This window comes from Aptenodytes forsteri, unplaced genomic scaffold (genome assembly GCF_000699145.1).
Source record: "Aptenodytes forsteri isolate BGI_AS27 unplaced genomic scaffold, ASM69914v1 Scaffold189, whole genome shotgun sequence".
Classification (NCBI taxonomy): domain Eukaryota; kingdom Metazoa; phylum Chordata; class Aves; order Sphenisciformes; family Spheniscidae; genus Aptenodytes; species Aptenodytes forsteri.
The window spans coordinates 411,793-431,931 of NW_008794490.1; positions in this window are offsets into that span (position 1 = coordinate 411,793).

Genomic DNA, 20,139 nt, shown 5'->3' on the forward strand with positions numbered 1-20,139 from the left:
ATAAAATGGAAGATTTACAATATTATCACCACCTTTTTCTCCCATGTTTCTTTTTAAATTTCTGATAATACCTTGTCTTTTGACATAATCTCTTAAAATTAAATTTGTTTTACTTGCAGTCTTTGCTTTTTTCACAGCCTCCTCATATCTCCTGTTCTTATTGGTATGTTCTTATTCTTATCATACTTTCTTGTCTGATGGTATTGTCTTTTGAGAACCTAGATTTTAGAGGCCATTTCTTATTTTGTATGAGAACTTCTATCATTGTTTAAATACTATTGTTGTCACTTGAACCTTGAATTGCTTCAAGGACTTAGACTGCAAAGTCAGTATGTTCATAATACTCATGTTGGTCTGATCATGTCCTCTGAAAGTGAATGGTGAAAGTGTCATTGATTCCAGTGACTATAAAATTAGACTATATGCTTCTAGAAATAACTAAAATTGTTCAAATTGAGCTAATTCTTCTATAAAGAAAAAGAAGAAAGTACTTGATATTCCAACTGTGAAATACTTTAATGTTAGTGGCAAGTCTCTTAATCAGTGAATTTCAAATTACAAACTCATACTCAAAATGAGTAAGGTGTTGAAACATTTATCTGTGTTATTCAACAAGTATGTTCTGCTTTTATACATCAGTAATTTGTTCTATTATCTTATCATAACCTTATTTTTGTAAATCCTTCTGATAAAGTCAAAATTAAGTTCTTTTTTATTTCCTCATACAATCTTTAATTTTGTGTAATCCATACTAAAACCACAGTAATTGTGCTCCAGGCATTTTAATAAAACATGCTTCATATGTTTCCTAAAGAACCTGTGTTTTAATTTGAATTATTGGCTTCTTTCAGCTACAAATTTTCAAGATTTTTCCAGGATTTTGTTTGCCTGAATTTGATGAAACAGTGGCATCCAGTGGGAAAGGGAGATGTGTATTACCAAGAGGTGTAGCTATTGATATATGTATCAGCTATGCTCATTTTAGAAAGGGAAGAACACTACTACCCTATGACAAATCCAAAATATTTCTTTAATTTATAATAAGTAACATTACGACAGACTTATTAAGCTGGTTCAATCTTTGCAGCTCCAGTATGAACATGACTTTAGTCAGTCTTTGATTCCCTTATTTTTTGCTGGACTGTTTTCATTTCACAATAGCTCAATTTGAATCATTATCAGTTTCTGACAGTTGCTTCTGCTACTGCTATCTTCCCTGAACAAAAGGTACAGTATTCAATTCAACCTACTCATGTGTTGATGAGAAATACAGGTGATTAATGCCCTTGAAATCTAGTTTATTGTGGATTGAATGTACATGCATACATTATGCCTCACTTAAGTTATATTCAAGACCAGTTAACTGTGTAGAAATTATTGAGTTAACACTTCAAACTAAAATAAAAATAAAATCTTCAAGAATTCTACAGCAGAAGCAAGATAATGAAAGCATGAAATGTCTGTGAAACATTAATCTCGCTAAGCTCAGGTCCTTCATACTCACATTATATATGTATACTTCCCTCCCCTCTTGTTATTAGATACCCAGAGTTTTGCCAGTTTCCAGCTGAAATTGAATCAGCACCAGTGTCCTGTGCAAATTGCATATAGTATAATAGCTATTGCATTTGCATAAACTAAGTCTATTAGCTTTGGATTACATCATAAGTAGCCAAATGCTGTTTGAGGTAAAGTTCGTAAATGCTTGTTCTGTATGGTACACTGTTGCTCCATTTCCCTAGATAGAGGTTTGCATAACAGTAAAATAAGATAAACCATTGCCACCATAGTTATGGATGGTAAATGAATTTTTAACCAGAGAGGAGCCCAATTTACTGCCAAAAGGAGACAGACACTAATGGCAGGTGTGGATAGGGAGGTATATATTTGTGCATAATTGCAGTCTTTATCAATTGGTGCAGATGTCAGTGGTACCTAATTCTTATTCTCCAGCACAGTTCCACTTGGAAAACAGGAAAGTGGACTGTTTTTTCCAGATATTTTATTGGAGCTAAGTAGAAGATCCCATCTCAGAATTCACACACATACATAAGTTACTGAAAGGAAAGTCATGTGAGGATTTAGTTTTAAATAGAGAAAATCAGCTAATTTAATGGGTTTTTTTTCTATTAAAAAAATTGATAGATAAATATGTAATTATTTTAAAATACTGAATCTGTGCTCAAACATATTTTATATAAATTGCAGGAAATATTGTGTACTATTTCTTCTTTTCTCAATCACTTTCTTTATTTACTGTGTCCATTATACCATTCCCCCTTCTTTGTATACATAGTCTGTAATCTACACTGTATAGATTCTGTACTTATATGTAAACAGCTGTATACTTATATGTAGACTGACAAGAGATATCTTGTTACACTTTCCTATCTTCAATGAATTAAAATACATATATACATATTCTATTTCCTTTTATTTAGCTGTATAATAAACATTTATTTATTCTTTGCCACTTTGTGTCATCTTTCCTCAGACAATAGTCTAGATGGCATCTTTTCTGGAAATTCCCGAGGAAGGCTTAATAGAAAGCTAAAGAAGAAACTTAGAGGCAAAGAAAATCCAATTACTAGTTCTTGTCCCTGCCCCAAGACAGGAAATATTTGATTTACAGGCATCAGAGAAATCCTGTTTATGATGCAGCTTTTTAGGAGTTTGTTAATACTCTGATGAAATAACAAAAATCCACAGGTTTCTTGATTATTTTTTTCCCCTGGAAAAAAATAATTTTCCAATTTAAAATAAAGAATTGTAAGGTTTTGATTTCTAGATCACACTGTGGTTAGTAAGGGAGAAGGAGTGCGTAGTAAGGCAGGTAAGTGACCTTAAAACTACGGACAAGAAATGCAGACACTAGAAAAGGGAGGGACCTGCCCAGGGTCACCAATTAAAAAATAAGGAGAAACAAAACTGAGGTCTCCTGTCCTTATCAGCTGTTTTATTCACTATTTGGTTAAGGAGTTAAAGAGAATGTAGATATTATTTACTCTTTCATATGTGAAGGTTTTTGTTTTCTTCTGTATCCATTTTTGTACCTATATTCCAAAGATTGCAAGGGCCTTCAATCACAGAAAAAAAACAAACAAACAAACAAACAAACAAAAGCATAGAAATTAAACAAACCTGAAAGCAGCTCATAGTCACCGAATCATCCAGTATGGCCATTGCTAGCAAAAGGCCAAAAGTTTTGCAATGAATTTGCAAGGCCTCAGTACTGAGGCTTGCCAGACTTCTTTTGTCTGGAACAGTTTTGACTTTGTTCTGGAGGTTTGTTTTTGTTTCTTTTTTTTAATTTGTTTAGCTGTAACTGCATTTTTTTCTAAAGACCAGGTGGATGTGTCTACTTTGTTTTACTTCTGTTTATCTTTGTATGACACAACAATAGAGTCTATTCTGTGTATGGTACCAGGAGTTTCTCAGTGTTTTTAATTGATAGGTGATGATAGATGAAGGTGATTTAAAAAAAAAAAAAAAAATTAAACTAAACATATCTTAATATGCCTAATATCAGCTAAAAGTACTCTTTATAATGGGGAATATTAAGAAACTAAGCTTTTTTAAGAACTACTAAGTTACTACAATGCCCCCTGTGCAATCAAAGCCAAATATTAAGGAAACATAATGTAATCTGAAAATAACTGAGAAAATAGAGGGAAAAAAGCTCCTGAGAAATTATTTTCAGATTCTTTATTAACGAGCTATCACACTTTATGTATGCTGACATCACCCATATAGCATTTTGGAGAAGGAGAAAGTTAAAACACTATGAGTTTATATTAAGAAAGAATGAGACATTTGAAATTCAGTCTCTTTATTGCAACACTTCTTTCATGACAGTCAGAGAGATGGTTCCCTCATATTTTACCATTCAGCTGACAAGTAAAGCTTGTTTCTGTTTACTAAATAAAGTTAAAAAGAAAGTGGTTTTGCATAATAGAAAATGATCAGTGTTGAGCTCAGTTTTGGTGCATTTTAATTTTAATACTGAAAATATAAAGCTACACACAGTTTCGTTTTTAGGTTACTTTAGCTAACCATCTTTGCTGTGTTTCAGAGGATGAGAAATAGAAGTCATGTTTCTGTTTAGTCAATGCAAAAAAGAAAAAATAAAAAAAATCAGCCAGTCTTTAGCTCTGACCAGTGTAGACCACTATAACTATTCATGCTGCGTCTGAGAGAAAGAGCCAGATAGCTGTCTGGTGCTATGGGGGAATGCCGAAATTGTCATGTCCTACTTTTCATGCTTTCTCAGAGGCAACAGGAGTTGCAGGTCCTGCTCTCGCAGGTGCTATCCTGTCTCTTTGGGCCAACACTGACCTCCCACCACATTTTCACTATTCTTGTTTCCCTTTGTATCCCCAGCTACAGAGGCCTTGAGCTTCCTGAACTCCTGCTCTTAGAGGAGTGTTTCTCTGCACTTCCATTCTGAGAGGGGGGGCATGATAGCTATTCTGTAACAAAATTCAAATTAAGATGGGGATGGAGGGAGGGAAAGAGAGGGAAGTGATAGGGGAGACAGGAAGAAAGGGAGGAGGAAGGAAATTAATTATGAGTATTTTCAGTGGACATTTGTGCTCTTTCCTTCTGCCTCTTCATTTTACTTTTGCAGTGGAAACATTGCAATTTGTATTTCCTCTTTGAAATTCTGCTGCAATTTTGTATTTTGGGGAGAGGTTTCCTCTAATTAAACGTCCACAGTTTCTGCATGATTTATTTCTTTTATTCATCATAACCTAATTGCTTTCCACCAAGAGCTAGTTGACAGAACTGTCAATTTCTTCACGTCCTTCTGTTAGCCTGACTCACTGATTCATCATCTGCCTTCTTCAGATACATTCAGCACCATTTCTGATGCGCTGGCCAGCAGGAAGACCTGTCTCATTTGCCAGCATATTTTTCATTCTTCAGATCCACTCTTTCCAGCTCTGTTACTGAACAGGTTTTATAAATGTTTAGCTGACTGTCCATGGTCAGCAAAAACAGCTGATAGAGGTAAGACATGAATTTACAATGTCTTATCCCTCAGCATACTCAGCATTTTCTCTTCAAAACAGTAGCCAGCGGTAAACTGGGTAACAAGTGTTATACAACAATTACCCTCTCAAGGCTTGTCGAGACAACTACTATGGCAACTACTATAAGGCAACCTGTTCACTTGACTTCTTTTAGAAAGGAGTTTCAAAAAGCTTCATGAGCAAGGAATAGCGTTCATACTCTGTAGGGGAGGAGAAACAGTGTTAACCTGTTTGCAGGACTACAGATATATAGAAAGAAGAGTACTCCTTGGGATTACAAAATTTGAGTTCTAACAGTCAACATTTTTGAAAGAATTCCCTTTCCTTTCCTTTCCTTCTTTAGCTTAAAGGAGAATATAATCAACTGACATTGAGATTTTATCCACTTTATACCGTGTATTAAAAACAGTAGACATCCCCTACATGGAGCTGGATATAGAGAATATTTTTAAGCAATACTCTAAATGACTGCACTGTGCAAGCTCATGGAGATGGCTCACAAATGCAAAACAGCAAGCTTCCAAAGACCTGAACATATTTATGAACTGAGCCAGCAAGCAAGTTTTGAAACAATACAATTATACATGCCTGATGGAGAAGAGTAAGCCACATAGATTTATTCTGTGCTTCCTCACAAACATATCTGATTAATTTTTGTTTACCTCTATTCCCCTTAGTTGTGTGTTCTCATAAACTCCAGTTCTCAATCATTTTTACATCTTGTGCTTGTACTGTTGCTTGCATTGTAAGGCAGTCATGTTATTTATTATTAAGATGAAACAGAGATCAGAATCTAGTCATATTTACATAGTATGTAATATATCTCCTTATGACTTGAGAGAAGTAGTATAAAATATGTAAATAGCTGAAAGTTAAAAATAAAAATACGTAAAAGTTGTTTATTTCTTTTTGGAGAAGATATAGGGAGAAATAAAGACAAAATGACAGTGCTGTTAATAAAATTTACTATAAAAAACATATGGCAGATACCATCTAATAAGCTGCTTTTTTTTCTGTAATTATTTGGAAATCTAAGTATGCAGAGCTTACCTAAATGCTGTTTGGATATTTAAGATTGGGGTAAAATAGCATGTAGGCATTCAGCCACTCAAACCTTCAGGTGTGCAATTCCCAACAGTCACTTATGCAAAACAGGCCAGTCAGGAGGATCCAGTAAAGAGAAGCCTGTTTCAAATTCTCTCCTGGATGTAAGTATTAAATTTGGGACTCCAGTGAGGTACTTTTGAGAACTTAGTACCTAAAATCTCCTCTGGGAGCTATGGAATAACATCATTAAATTAAAAGATAGATTTTTACACATGTACATATCTCAAATTTCTTCTCTAAAAAAGCTCATCTTCAGGCTTTTTCCTGCTAATAACATTGGTCAGCGAAAAAGTGATTTTCAGATAGCTTAGCCATGGATTATCGCAGTTAATATAGCCTAGCAGTGCAAAACAAGCTTTTGGTATTTTCATAAACATAATTGTGTGAGACAAAGGTCCCATCAAATTTTAAATCTGAGAACCTGCAGGTACTCAGCAGATGCTACCGGCATTTCTTTAGAAGCAGAGAGCTTCTGTTGTGGTTTAACCCGGCAGGCAGCTAAACACCACACAGCTGTTTGCTCACTCCCCTCCCCTCAGTGGGATGGGGGAGAGAATTGGAAAAAAATGTAAAACTTGTGGTTTAACCCGGCAGGCAGCTAAACACCACACAGCTCTTTGCTCACTCCCTCCCCTCAGTGGGATGGGGGAGAGAATTGGAAAAAAATGTAAAACTTGTGGGTTGAGATAAAGAGAATTGAATAGGACAGAAAAAGAAGGAAAAATAATAATAATGATAAATGAATATACAAAACAAATGATGCACAATGCAATTGCTCACCACCCGCCGACCAATGCCCAGCCAGTTCCCAAGGAGCTAACTCCCCCCAGGTTATACACTGAGCGTGACGTCACATGGTATGGAATATCCCTTTGGCCAGTTTCGGTCAGCTGTCCTGGCTGTGCCCCCTCCCAGCTTCTTGTGCACCTCCAGCCTTCTCAGTCGGTAGAGCATGGGAAGCTGAAAAGTCCTTGACTAGTGTAAACACTACCTAGCAACAACTAAAATATCGTTGTGTTATCAACATTATTCTCATCCTAAATCCAAACCACAGCACTAGGAAGAAAGTTAACTCTATCCCAGCCGAAACCAGGACACCTTCATTCAGGAAACATCACAGTTTATTTGATTGAAGTCCCTTAATATAATTTTCTTCCAAATTTTCATATGATTATTTTTTCAGTGAGAATAAAACTTCAGTAGAAAAGAAATAGAAAAAGAAGCAGAGGAGGGAAGGTAATTATTCACCATGTGGCTGATTGATATTACAGATTTCAGGAATCCAACTTCCAAGGATTTTCTGAAATTTTCTAATTTCCCTTGTAATCATATATATCAGATCTCAGTTTATATTCAGAATTAGGTCTCCTTTCTGTTTATTATTTCAAGACAAAAAATCAAAAGGAAATGGATATAAAACATATATCTACCACTGTCTGTGTACAGGTCAAGATTCAACATTGTATTTAAAACATGATAAATGCTGGAGATAAGCCTTAAATGCAGAGTTCTTCTAGAAAGACGGTTCCTGTCAGCCATTGTTCATTTAGAGAAATATTCAGCTGCCTATCAAATGAAAACATGTTAATAAATTATTGACACTGAAAATATTGAAACATAAGGCTCTCATAAGCCACACTTATAAGTGTTAAAGAAATTAACCTCCCCTTATTTCAAAGTTTCTCTTATCATTATATATTTTTTGTTGTGATTTATTTCTGAACATGTCTTTGTGAATGAAATAAAACTATCATATTTAGCAGAACCTAGATACTAAAAATGTGTATTTGCAATTGTCTTTTGTTATTAATTGTTTTTTTAGTCATGCTCTAATACTATAAAAATAAGCAAAATGCATTCTTTAAATAGGCAGAACATGTCGTCTTTCCTAGTTAACTTCACTACTTGGTTTTCACTTATGCAAATAATAATGAGCTTTCACAGTTTTTATAATGATCTGTTTATTTTCAATGAAACCAGAGACCAAAACCTGTAGTTAATTGTAAATTTTATGCAATTTAAAAAAAAATAAATCGTCTTGTACTTTAAACACACAAAAAAGTTTAAAATAAGATAATATCACTATGCAATTTATTTTATTATGGTACAAAAATGTGTACCATTCTGAGCATATATGGCATAGCAATAAATCTCTCTGTAAATATTGACAGAACCTGTCAGTTCTAGACCACAACTTAAGCTGAAGGTTTTCAAGTAAGATCCAATTACCCTTTTTTCCATCTCTGTTGCTCTGACAGACTTGCTTCATTAGCAAAAAGTGTGTGTCCCATTGCAAAAAATCTCCATACTAATATGCATTTTGCTACTCCTGAACAACTAGGGAATAGGAAAATGAGATGATATGTTGTTGCCTACAGTAACATGCATATTTCTTGAGTATTGCTTTGAATTAATTTATTTACTCTACAGGGTCATTGTTGTGAAAAGAAGTCTTTTTTTCATCTGTTTACCTTTAACTCTTACATTATGATGGAAATTCTATGGGTATGATCTGACTGTCGAGTTCCACTGATTCCAGTGGAAGTTAGGAGCAATCATGATTAACCACTTTAAATCAGGTTTTGAACATTTTATATTATTTTACCTTTGTTCTGAGTACTTGTATTTAGATGCAATTCTCTTCTAGGAAAGTAATTATGTTTATACAATATTGAAAAATATGATTAGAGTTAAAATCCAACTGAACAGCTATAGTGCTCTTGTAACTTTCAAATACCTCTGACTGTATCTACTTTTGGAATTCATTGTTTAATGGAGGAAAACTCAACAACTATTTTTTTTGTTTGTTTTTCTTCCCATGGTAAAATCAACCTAAACATCATGTAAAAAGCTTTTTGTTGTTTAATTTACTTTTGGTTTTAATTAACAAAAATCTATTACGGTGTTTTTAATAGACTGTAAATTTTACTACTCTTGTTGTTTTTCACTGTGCTGACCTGGTAGTTCTGAAACTCTTTTACTATCTTTGAATCCCCATCCCAGATCTTTTTAATTTGTACCTGACAGATGAGCTCTCTGGAGCTCCGTATCCCATAACAGGAAAAAAATATGAAAAATGTTAACGCAGATTTAAAACACTGAAATTAATTCCAAATATCAGTATCTATTCTACAATCCTGCCTTAGCTGCAGCATACATCTGATTTGAAAGGGCGGGGGAGGGAAGAGAGCGTTTTCTCTGCCAATAATCCTTGTTTGAGGGTCAACACTACCTGAAGTTAATGTGCCTGGGAGTCAGACTGCCTGCAATTCATGCACGAGTAGGCCTGCATGAAGGTGTCTGTATGTGCATGAGATGCCTGAGCACAAGGTGTCTTCATTCTTGTCATGGGGATGTTCAAAAAAGGCATCAATACAGTCAATGAAACTGGGAGAGATTGATTTGCGCCACCTTAAAGTAGCCACCTAGGGTTTCATTTGCCTGAGCATAGTGCCATTTTACTTGTTTGAGGTGCCTAGCAGAGTCTAGATCTCCACAGTTTCTTTGCTGCAAATTCATAACTGCCAGTTCCTTGTCAATTCTTAGATACCGGTGGGTTTTCAACGGACTCCAAGTGCCTCTGTGTGAGTATCTGAATCATGTTTTGACATGATTGTAGGTGCCTTCATCTAGGCTGAATTACATTGCTTCATTCAGAACTGCATCATTCTGTGTGGAATTACAACAAAATATGTCATAGAAAGGTGATAGCTAAAGAAAGATTAAGCTATGAGATATATTATGTGCAATGTAAAGTCAACTATAGCCTTTCAGTAGATCAGCATTATTTCTCAAAGTCCTGGGCATATATGCACTTATTGATAATCTATTTGTGTTTTAAGTGTTTAACTCTATTCACCCTATGTTGGCAAAAGGGAGAAGTGGTGTTTTGGGATATGAATGATAAGCCGGACCTCTTTCTATGCTTACTGAAGTATAATTTAGAAATAATTTATGGTGATATGAAAGCATTCTGAGAATTCTTTACTGAAAAGATTCTCTAATATTTGACTGAAATGAGACAAGAACATGAGGCTGGCTATATTAAAAAAATAATGCTTGTTGCCCTTGGGCACTGTATACGAATAGACATAATTTCTTTCACTCTCTTATTTAACCATTTGGTATTTGAAGTATAGAGCAAACATGATTTTATCATGTTTTTTTCCAGTAATTTTCTCTGCAGAAATTGTGACTGCTTACTCAAGTCACACATAATAAAACAAACGACCCGGTGAAATAAAAAAAAAAAAATGCAATAAGACCTGGAGACACAAAGATCTGACTCACCATTAACATAGTTCCATAAATTAAAATATCTATATATCAGTGTAGAAAGACACTTGGGGAAAATATTTCACCATATACTGTAGCTTCTTTGTTTAATATGTTAGGTCATGTGTCACTGAACTTCAAATGACAAAACACTGAATACTCAAATTTAAAGTAGTAAATAGCTATAAAAACACTCATTATGCATTTATTTGCAGCTAGAAGAAAAACAATCAATTCACAAAATGGTATTCACAGCTGAAATTAAATGGTAAACTGGCAAGGTGCAATTGGGTAAGTGTCACAGTTATTCATGGTCTTGTATCTAAGTGAGAGTTTGTCTGCATTTTAATTAGTAGAGAACAGTTAACATCTAACTCTTACAAAATATAGAGCACTTCTGCCCATACGTCATTATGCTTTTATAAATATAAGAAGTGGGCATTATTATTTCTGTATTTCAAACAGAAAGAGCATGTATTTCTTTTCCTTCCAGACACAAGTTTTCAATTATGGTATTGCTGAGGATTACTCTAAGTATCACTCTCAGTGAGTGGATCTCATTGAGAGTTCAAATTTTGCAGTTTTTACTTAATTTGACAATATAATTAAAATATTTACTAAACAGTTTCACAGTAGGACATTTTACCCAGTTACATTTAATTTCATGAGCACTTCAGTACTTCTTGTAAAATCATACCTGTCTAAAAGTTTTTATATTTTTAAACTGTTTTTTAATTCTGATGTTTTTGTTGTATTTTTGCAAGTTCATTTAATAGGAATTGTTTATACAATAATGTATAAATAATGTAAATAATGTAAATAATTCTCAAAACTCTAACAAAAAACTATTTTTCTTTCCATTTTACAGATTCAGGGTTACTGAGAGTACAAAATTTTTCATAGATGCCAAATTTCAGTAATCAGAATTGATAGTTGGTGATTGTTTTTATATGAGTTGATCCTTTTGAGCGTGCACAGGTCTGTCATTGTGCATAACTGGACTCCAACAGGCCTATCTCTTTTTCTGGTTTTCCTCTAGAAATTATGATGGGTTTCATCTAATTTAATTTGTCTCATGTCTGGAGATAATCACCATAAGAATTTTTTATACCCTATGAAGAAAGGCTGAGACAGTTGGGGTTGTTTAGCCCAAAGAAGAGAAGGCTCAGGGGAGACCTTATTGTGGCCTTTCAATACTAAAATGGGGTTTGTAAGAAAAATGGAGAAAAACTTTTTACCAGGGCCTGTAGTGACAGGACAAGGGGCAACAGTTTTAAACTGAAAGAGGGTAGGTTTAGATTGGATATAAGGAAGAAATTATTTACAATGAGGGCGGTAAACACTGGAACATGTTGCCCAGAGGAGTTGTAGATGCACCATCATTGGAAGTGTTCAAGGTCAGGCTGAATGGGGATCCCTTCTAACCCAGACCATTCTATGGTTCTATGATTCCAGGAGTATGGCCGACCCCACACAGGTATATAAGACAGTTCAGATAGGGCAGTCTCTGAATACTTCTGTTTTTCTGCATGAAGCGTAATGGGATTTAAAGGTGATTACTATGGATTTACCTGTTGAACTATATCTCTGGTAGGGAAGATCCTTAGATCCTACCCTAGTTCACAAAAAATAAAGGACTATAGTTCTCATCTCTAAAAATATACAAGTACTGTCGCAATCTGCATCTACTATCTGCCTCAGAATAAAGTTATAACCTAATCTCTACATGGAGCTAGACTTCTAACATTCAGAGGTTTTTATATGAATCATATGGTTTAATCATTAGTAAATTTACTTGGGTTATGAATTGTGACAATTCTTTTAAAAAACTAAGTAAACTGAAACTGTATTAAAGCAGTTTTCTTATTCATTTTTCACTCTTTTGACCCATAATAGACAAGATGATCAATACTTTTATTGGACGGCTTCACCTCAGCAAAATGTATTTTTCCTTTAATATTTTTGTGGTATGGAACCTACTCTGTGGTCTAGAAGCAACTATGATGAAAGGAGCTTTTTCTTTCTTAAATAGACCTAATGTTACAGCATGTTTGATCATGGTGTAGCCTAAAAGAGCTTTAATATGTTTTCATTTGGTATTGGGAATGCATCATATGAAGGCATTCTTTGTCTATACAGGATAAAAATAATTCCCTTTCTACATAAATTATTTAACTTAGTTGGAAGTAGCTTCTCCAAAATAATGTTAAATAAAATGTGAAAAACTGTTTTAAATCTGATGTGTTTAATTTTCCTTTTTTAATGAGAAACTGACCCCTTGCACTTTCCTTCACTGTGGAATAATTACTATCTGCTATTACTAACACTTCCAGAAATAAATGATCTAGTCAGGATTAGAATTAGCAAGCACGGCTCATCAAGCCACTATGAACATGCCTTCCTTAGAGTCAGTTTCAGCTGACATTGTTCACTCATTCTCAATTAGGCACTATCTTAGAGTGTTTACTTACTGAATATTTACTTGCTGATCAGCAATTGCTATAGCGGTTTCATGTGCTTTGGAGAAAACATTCAACTAGAGTAGGGAAATGCAACTGTCACATTCAGTAGAGGCCCTAGTGATATATATAATGGTAACTTAATAAACTGATGACACTGTACTAAAGTGGAATAACACAAGTTAGCAATTTTTTTGAACGTGATTTGTTAACTTCATGTTTTGATTTGAAAATGTAATAAACTGAAAATTAATGCAAGTCATTATTTCTATTACATTCAGTGACAACATTTATCGTAAGTATAACCTAGCAGCTTAATATCTTGATTTCATGAGTGCCCCCTTAAAAAATTTTCTTCCAAATGATACATTAGTTTCAGATTGATCAATTAATGAAGATTTACTGTTTTGGTGAAAATGACAGCATAATACGCTATGAAAAATTTGTCTGGGAAAAAGAACAATGAGGAAATCTTTGTTTATGACTTCATGTGGTTTGTATCTTTAGACCATGATATTAATTTATTCATCATAGCACTAAAAAACAAGAAGGGCATGAGGTTTAAGGGCCAGAACAGTAGAATCACAAAATTATGCCAAACAAGCTGACAAAACTGCCTCAGTGATTTCTAAATCATTCTTAACACTGTTCACATATACTCTAGTGATGAAAATAGTTTTTTACAACTTTGAAGGAGTGCATGGGAAAGTAAATCTGAAATATAAACTTTCTGAGTTCACAACCATGCTGTATTTTGGTCTGATATTATAATAACATGAGGCTTAAAGCACTATTGATAGTTGCTGTTATATTAGAAGTCTTAATCTGTTTCTTTCAGTGACTCAGACACAGTTTCCAGAACAATTTTTCTAACAAGGAGTGGAGCTAGAAAACTTTAGATCATTCAAATATGCCTGAAATCTATCAAATATTATGTATTTTTATCAAAACGAAACAGTACAATATCATGCATTCATGATACAGGTTTGTCAGTAGTGATGAGGAACCTTGGTCTGTTTTTCCCAAATGTTAGAACATGATTAGTGGAGCTAAAAACTTTAGATCATTCAAATATGCCTGAAATCTATCAAATATTATGTATTTTTATCAAAACGAAACAGTACAATATCATGCATTCATGATACAGGTTTGTCAGTAGTGATGAGGAACCTTGGTCTGTTTTTCCCAAATGTTAGAACATGATTATTCCCCTGTATAAATCCAAGGTACTTCTTGAAGTTTTTTTTTGTCCTTCAGTCTCAAAAAGAATATAGAAAAAAGTTATTAGAAGAAAAGTATTATAAAAATTTCAGAGAATGGCAAGAAAGAGCAGGAAAATGAACAGTTGGGTGAGTTATAAGTAGGTTTCAAATTTTTCAGTCTGAAAAATATGATCTAGAAGAGATGACAGAGGGCTTTTATGACCAGTCTAGGGATGGTGAATATGGACCACTTTTTCCCTGCTTCTTCCTGTGGAAGAACTATGGGACATCAGATGAAACTAACAGGTAACACAAAAGGAGACTGTATCTTGAACTTAGCCCTGCCTTGAGCAGGAGGTTGAACTAAATTTTCAACTTTCATTTTTTCTAGGATTCTATGATATAGTTGCTCAAAAATATAAGCTATGGAACACCTTCTCTCAGGATGCTGAGAACACTGAAAGCATACTTAGGTTTAAGGAAAGACTGGACAAATCCAGTGAATAAAGTTATTGAAGTTTTCTAAATTCTTAGAAACCAGTTTGATTCAGGAAGCCACAAATTACTGGACAGTACTTGGAAAAAGCATGCTTTTTTGGATGTTATTTTCTAGCCTAGGCATTGCTTATGCATACTGTTGGGAAAAAATATTCAGATTATAGAGACCATTGAACTTACCCGCTGGTATAGGTATAGTGTGTTTGTTCTTGTGTTATTTCATGTTACCTTATATGGAACTATTATTACATTGATTAATGTTATTAAAGTTTAAATTTGTGAGAATGTCTACATAGTCTGAGTGGTTACTCTTTATAAGTCTCATTTCTCTTGAATTCTTCATCCTTTATTTTTCCCTCTTCTTCTCTTCTTTTTTTTCTTTTTTTTTTTGGTATGTCATCAGGTATTATTGTGAGGTATCACAGCAATCTCTGTCCACTTTTTTTCTTCTCTTTTCCCTTTAGCACTGAGTAAATTTCTTCAGCATTCAGTTAAGATTGCTTTCACTGGAGCTGCCTAAAACACAAGGCATCTTATCTAAATTAGTTCCATAGCTTCTCTCCACAGACAATAAAGAGATGCAGATACCTTCTCTGTATTAGGTTTAGGAAAAAAATATTTTTTTTCTTTTACTTTTTTCTTTTCTGTGCAAAGATTTCTGGTTATTTCTATCTGTCAACTGTTTGGTTAGACTGTGACAAAATTAATGCAGCTTTCCTCCTCAGTTTCCATCTTGGCCTCTTACAGTCCTTTCACCAATATGACAACTAACCTTGCATTGAGGTTTAGACCTGTCTCTTCTTTGAATCTTGTTACTGGCCTCCTGTTGCCTACTATATAAAGTCTAATAATCTATTTTCCAGAGGTTTTTTTTATATTCCAAACCACTCACTGGAAATTAGACTACGAATAGAGACAATACTGTGTTGCAGTGGCTGCTCTACCACTTTTTACCTACTGGGAACCTTTCCACTCTCTGTGGCTATTGTGCAGGGGTGGTGTACTTCTGGTTCCTGTTTATACTGCCCGTGCTAGTGTGGTGGTGATGGTCTCTCTGCTGCAGTGCAGTGGTTTCCCTCTGTGCAGTGCAAGAGAGACACATCTGAGGAAGGTTTCACTGAGGTGGCCCTTAGTAAATCTCCAGTGGGCATGGAGGTCATAGCTCCCCATGTACTAATGCTTTAGTTAAGGACTTAGCCTGTACTCCAGCAGCCCCTGAAATCATCAGACTAGTGCATTAAAAAGTGTTTAAAAAGTTAACAATCTCTTAGGTACGTGTAAGGCTTTGCATTTATTAAGGGGAAGAACTCTGATAATGAGATAGAAAATTATTTGAAACAGAGACATAACGAAGTGGATTGAATACATTTTTATCAGTATATCTTATGGCAAATTAATTAAGTGATAATATAGCAATAGAGTACTGTCTGTTACATATTAAGATTTGGCTTAAAATAATTATCACATTATAGGAACTATTTCTATTCCCACTGATGATTATGACAAAACTGCCATTAACTTACCAAGAACAAAAATTTGTCCAGGAGCAGTAAAAGTAGGAGCAGAAGAATATTTTTAAAGCTAAAATGACATAACTTATAATAGAAATTAATATGCATTTAGGGAAAAAGAACCGAACTAGTAAACTCCTGCACCTCAAATACTGTGTTCAGTTTTGGGCCCCTCACTGCAAGAAAGACATTGAGGTGCTGGAGCGTGTCCAGAGAAGGGCAATGAAGCTGGTGAAGGGTCTAGAGCACAAGTTTTATGAGGAGCGGCTGAGAAAACTGGGGCTGTTTAGCCTGGAGAAAAGGAGGCTGAGGGGAGACCTCATCGCTCTCAACTCCATCAACTACCTGAAAGGAGGTTGTGGCAAGGGGGGGGTTGGTCTCTTCTCCCAAGCAACAAGCGATAGAACAAGAGGAAACGGCCTCAAGTTGTTCCAGGAGAGGTTTAGATTGGATATTAGGAAAAATTTGGGAACTGGTTGAGTCACCATCCCTGGAAGTATTTAAAAGATGTGTAGATGAGGCGCTTAAGGACATGGTTTAGTGGTGGACTTGACAGTGCTAGGTTAGCGGTTGGAGTTGATGATCTTAAAGGTCTTTTCCAACCTAAATGATTCTATGATTCTGTAGTTAGTTCCATTTCAAGCTAAATTGAAGGCTCAGGTGATGACAATAAGTCTTTCACATCTGCTTCACTAATTGGAACATGACAAGCAGCCAGACTTCACACTGGGTTACAAAAAATATCATGTTTGCTTCAAGAGGGAATTGAAAGGCATCTGAAACCTCTGTTTTGTCATGGTCTTTCAGAATCATCCATTGCTAGCCTGAGAAAAGATGTAGCATATTTTTCAGGCAATCAGCTTAACTGAAGTGCCTTCTTTTGGCAGATTAGCCAGATGGAACAGTGATATTCTGCTTGTGTGTCTTGGAAGGGGAAGATGAATGCCCCCAAATGTGTATCATTTTGAACCTGATGTTTGCACCTTGCAGTATGAGCAGTGTATTTCTAAGTAGTAGTTGTCAAATGATGTCAAATTAATGTTTGTTTGTTGGGGGTTTTTTGATTGTTCTTTGTGTCTGGTATGTAACTATGTAAACTGGATGCTAGTTGAGGGCTAGGTCATGATCAAATGCATACATACAAATACAACCAATTTGAAAATAAATTTTCTTATGCTTTTATTCAACGATACTTCTCTATATCTTAAAATTATGTTGTTTTTAAGCAATTCTTACTTGTGTAAATTGTAGAATCATTCCCTCACAGTTTACTGTGCATCACAGTGCACTATGTTCTGTAAAAGAGATTGCTCTGGGGACCAGGTTGGTGGCCCCTGGCAGGGATAGATTGTGCATTGTGGGTGCAGTTCTACAGAATGAGGTTGGTAGGAGGGGACTCACAGTTATCAGCATGTCTGCGGCAGGGTCTGAGGCTGGAAAACTCCCAAGAATAGCAAAGGTTTTGCTTGCTGAAGAGCCAAAATGTAGGCCTTAGAACTGATGAATAAAGAATATTTGCCTTGTGACCTAAGAACCAATTAAAGTTGCCAGATTGGAAGGGAGCACTGGAGGAAAAGATGCAGTAGGCAAAGAGAAGAATAATTTCCAAGCCTTTCTAATGAATGAATTTCACTCAGCACATCTGAATGAAATTAATATTGAATTTAATAAACAGGAATGTGACTTAGATTCTGATGCAAATGGAGGTTTAGAGATCAAGACGTGTTATATCCTCAGTTATCCTACAATAAGGTAATGTAATAAAGAAAGCATTAGGCTTGAGGTGCCACTTCATCAATATTTAGGCCTGCTTACAATATAGCACTTTTTTGGCTCTTTCTATAGAGAGACCTAAAACATCTTCCAAGGATTAGTTTGAGAGTAGTATCTAAGTTTTCAAGTTTGACTTCTGCATAGTTTCATGGTGCGTAAGGCAGCACAGCACAAGACTCATTTTACTTAGCTAGTATTACTAGTTTATAATTTAAATAAGGAGCATCTCATAAGGGCAATTAAAAAGTCCTTTGGAGTTCCACAGATATCTTCAATTTTTTTTTCTTTGCTTATGTCCTAAGAGAGTGCAATCTCATGTGGTTTTCTAATAATGTACTTCAAAACCAGAAACAGATCACTATACAAGTAATCAAAGATTTAGACTATGTTTATGTGGTTTTTACTGGGGATTTTTTTTGAATATTAATAATAATAGTATGATTCCATAATGAAAGCAAAGGCATTTAACATTACATGTACATTATATTACAGTACATTCTATTATATGTACATTAGTGAAAAGTACATTGATGGGGTTTCTGAGTTTAAGTAGAGGCTAAAAAACAAGCTAAATAGTCTGGTTTTCACATAGTAGGAATACATTAAATCATTTTGCACCTAGGTTAGACATAGTCAAACTCAAGTATCATTTGTATTAAGTATTATTTCAACTTTGTACCAGGCTTTGATTTAAATGAGTAGCAAAGTCTGGGGGAAATGTGATCCATGTGGTTTATTAAAATTCAGGTCTCTTAATAGTAGGTATTGAAAATGACTGTGCCTAAAGCATGCAACATGAGCCAAATTATTATCAGATTTTAAAACACAACTTTTTTATTTTTAGTTTCAGTTTTTCCCTCTGTTTTTTTTTCCAGAGAAATGTTTAAAGTCCCATATAGATGTTCAGAAAATACTTTTATAACTGAATGTATAAACACTGCATTTGTTCCAATGAATTTAGTTAAAAACTAAATAAATAGTTATGAACATGCTTTCCTTGAACTTTTCATACTGATACAGGAAAACTTGAGTGACAATGCATTCCTTGAACTTTTCATACTGATACAGGAAAACTTAAGTGACAATGCAAATATCAAGGACCAGTTTACCTTTTCATTTTCTTCAGTCTCAGTTAAAATTCTAATATATGAATTTCTTTACTCCTGCACATTCTTTGGTGATTGTCCAGATTTATTTTCATGTCTAAGTATTTGTCTTTCTTACGCTGAAGGTTGCTTCCATATATTAACTAGGTTTTTCAGATGAAAATTAGTCTGCTAGTATTAGCATACAAAAATCAACCTTACAATAATGCAAACCTGTGCATTTTAATATTGATTAAAGCCTATATGCTTTACCTTGCTAATAAGGGAGCTATATTTTTCACTTCTTTACAGAAAAAGTTAGCAACCAAAGTAATATGACTTAAAAATCTACAATAAACATCTTTTAATGCAAAGAGAAAGATTCATTCCTAACAGTAAAAACAAAGATACAGGAAGTACTCCAGAGAAGAGAAAGATAGAAATACAAACAACATGTTGGTTGTTGTACTAAATCAGAGCTATTGACTTTCGGATAAATGCTTTTTTTATCAGCTGTACCAGGCACTGCATATATAAATCTAATTATTTCTTGTATTGAACTTTAAAGGAAATACACATACAAAAATTAACATGACAATGATGCTAAGAACTTGACTGAAACTACTGAAGACAGAGAATTTAATGGCAAGGCTGAAACCTATCCTTCACCCATCCTGTTGTGACAACTTTTTGATTAGCCAAATCTGCTCATTGCTTTGGGACCTTAAATTTTGCCCTATCCAGAATTAGTAGCATCATGTGTGCTATGTAGAACAATGATGACTTTGGTAATAACAGAAATTTTGGACTAGCATCAGTGACCCAGATTGCTCTTAAAAGTAAATAGGACACATTGCATTCTAGAACGCAATCTGGCCACTGTCGTTAGAGACAACAAAAAGTTTTTTTGATAGAGACAAACAAAAGTTTTTACAAATATATTAATGACAAGAAGAGAGCCAAGGAAAATCTCCATCCTTTATGGGATGCAGGGGGGAACATTGTCACCGAGGATGAGGATGAGGAAAAGGCTGAGGTACTCAATGCCTTCTTTGCCTCAGTCTTTAACAGGCAGACCAGTTATCCTCAGGGTACTCGGCCCCCCGAGCTGGAAGACAGGGACGGTGAGCAGGGTAAACCCCCCCATAATCCAAGAGGAAGCAGTCAACGACCTGCTACGCCACCTGGATGCTCAC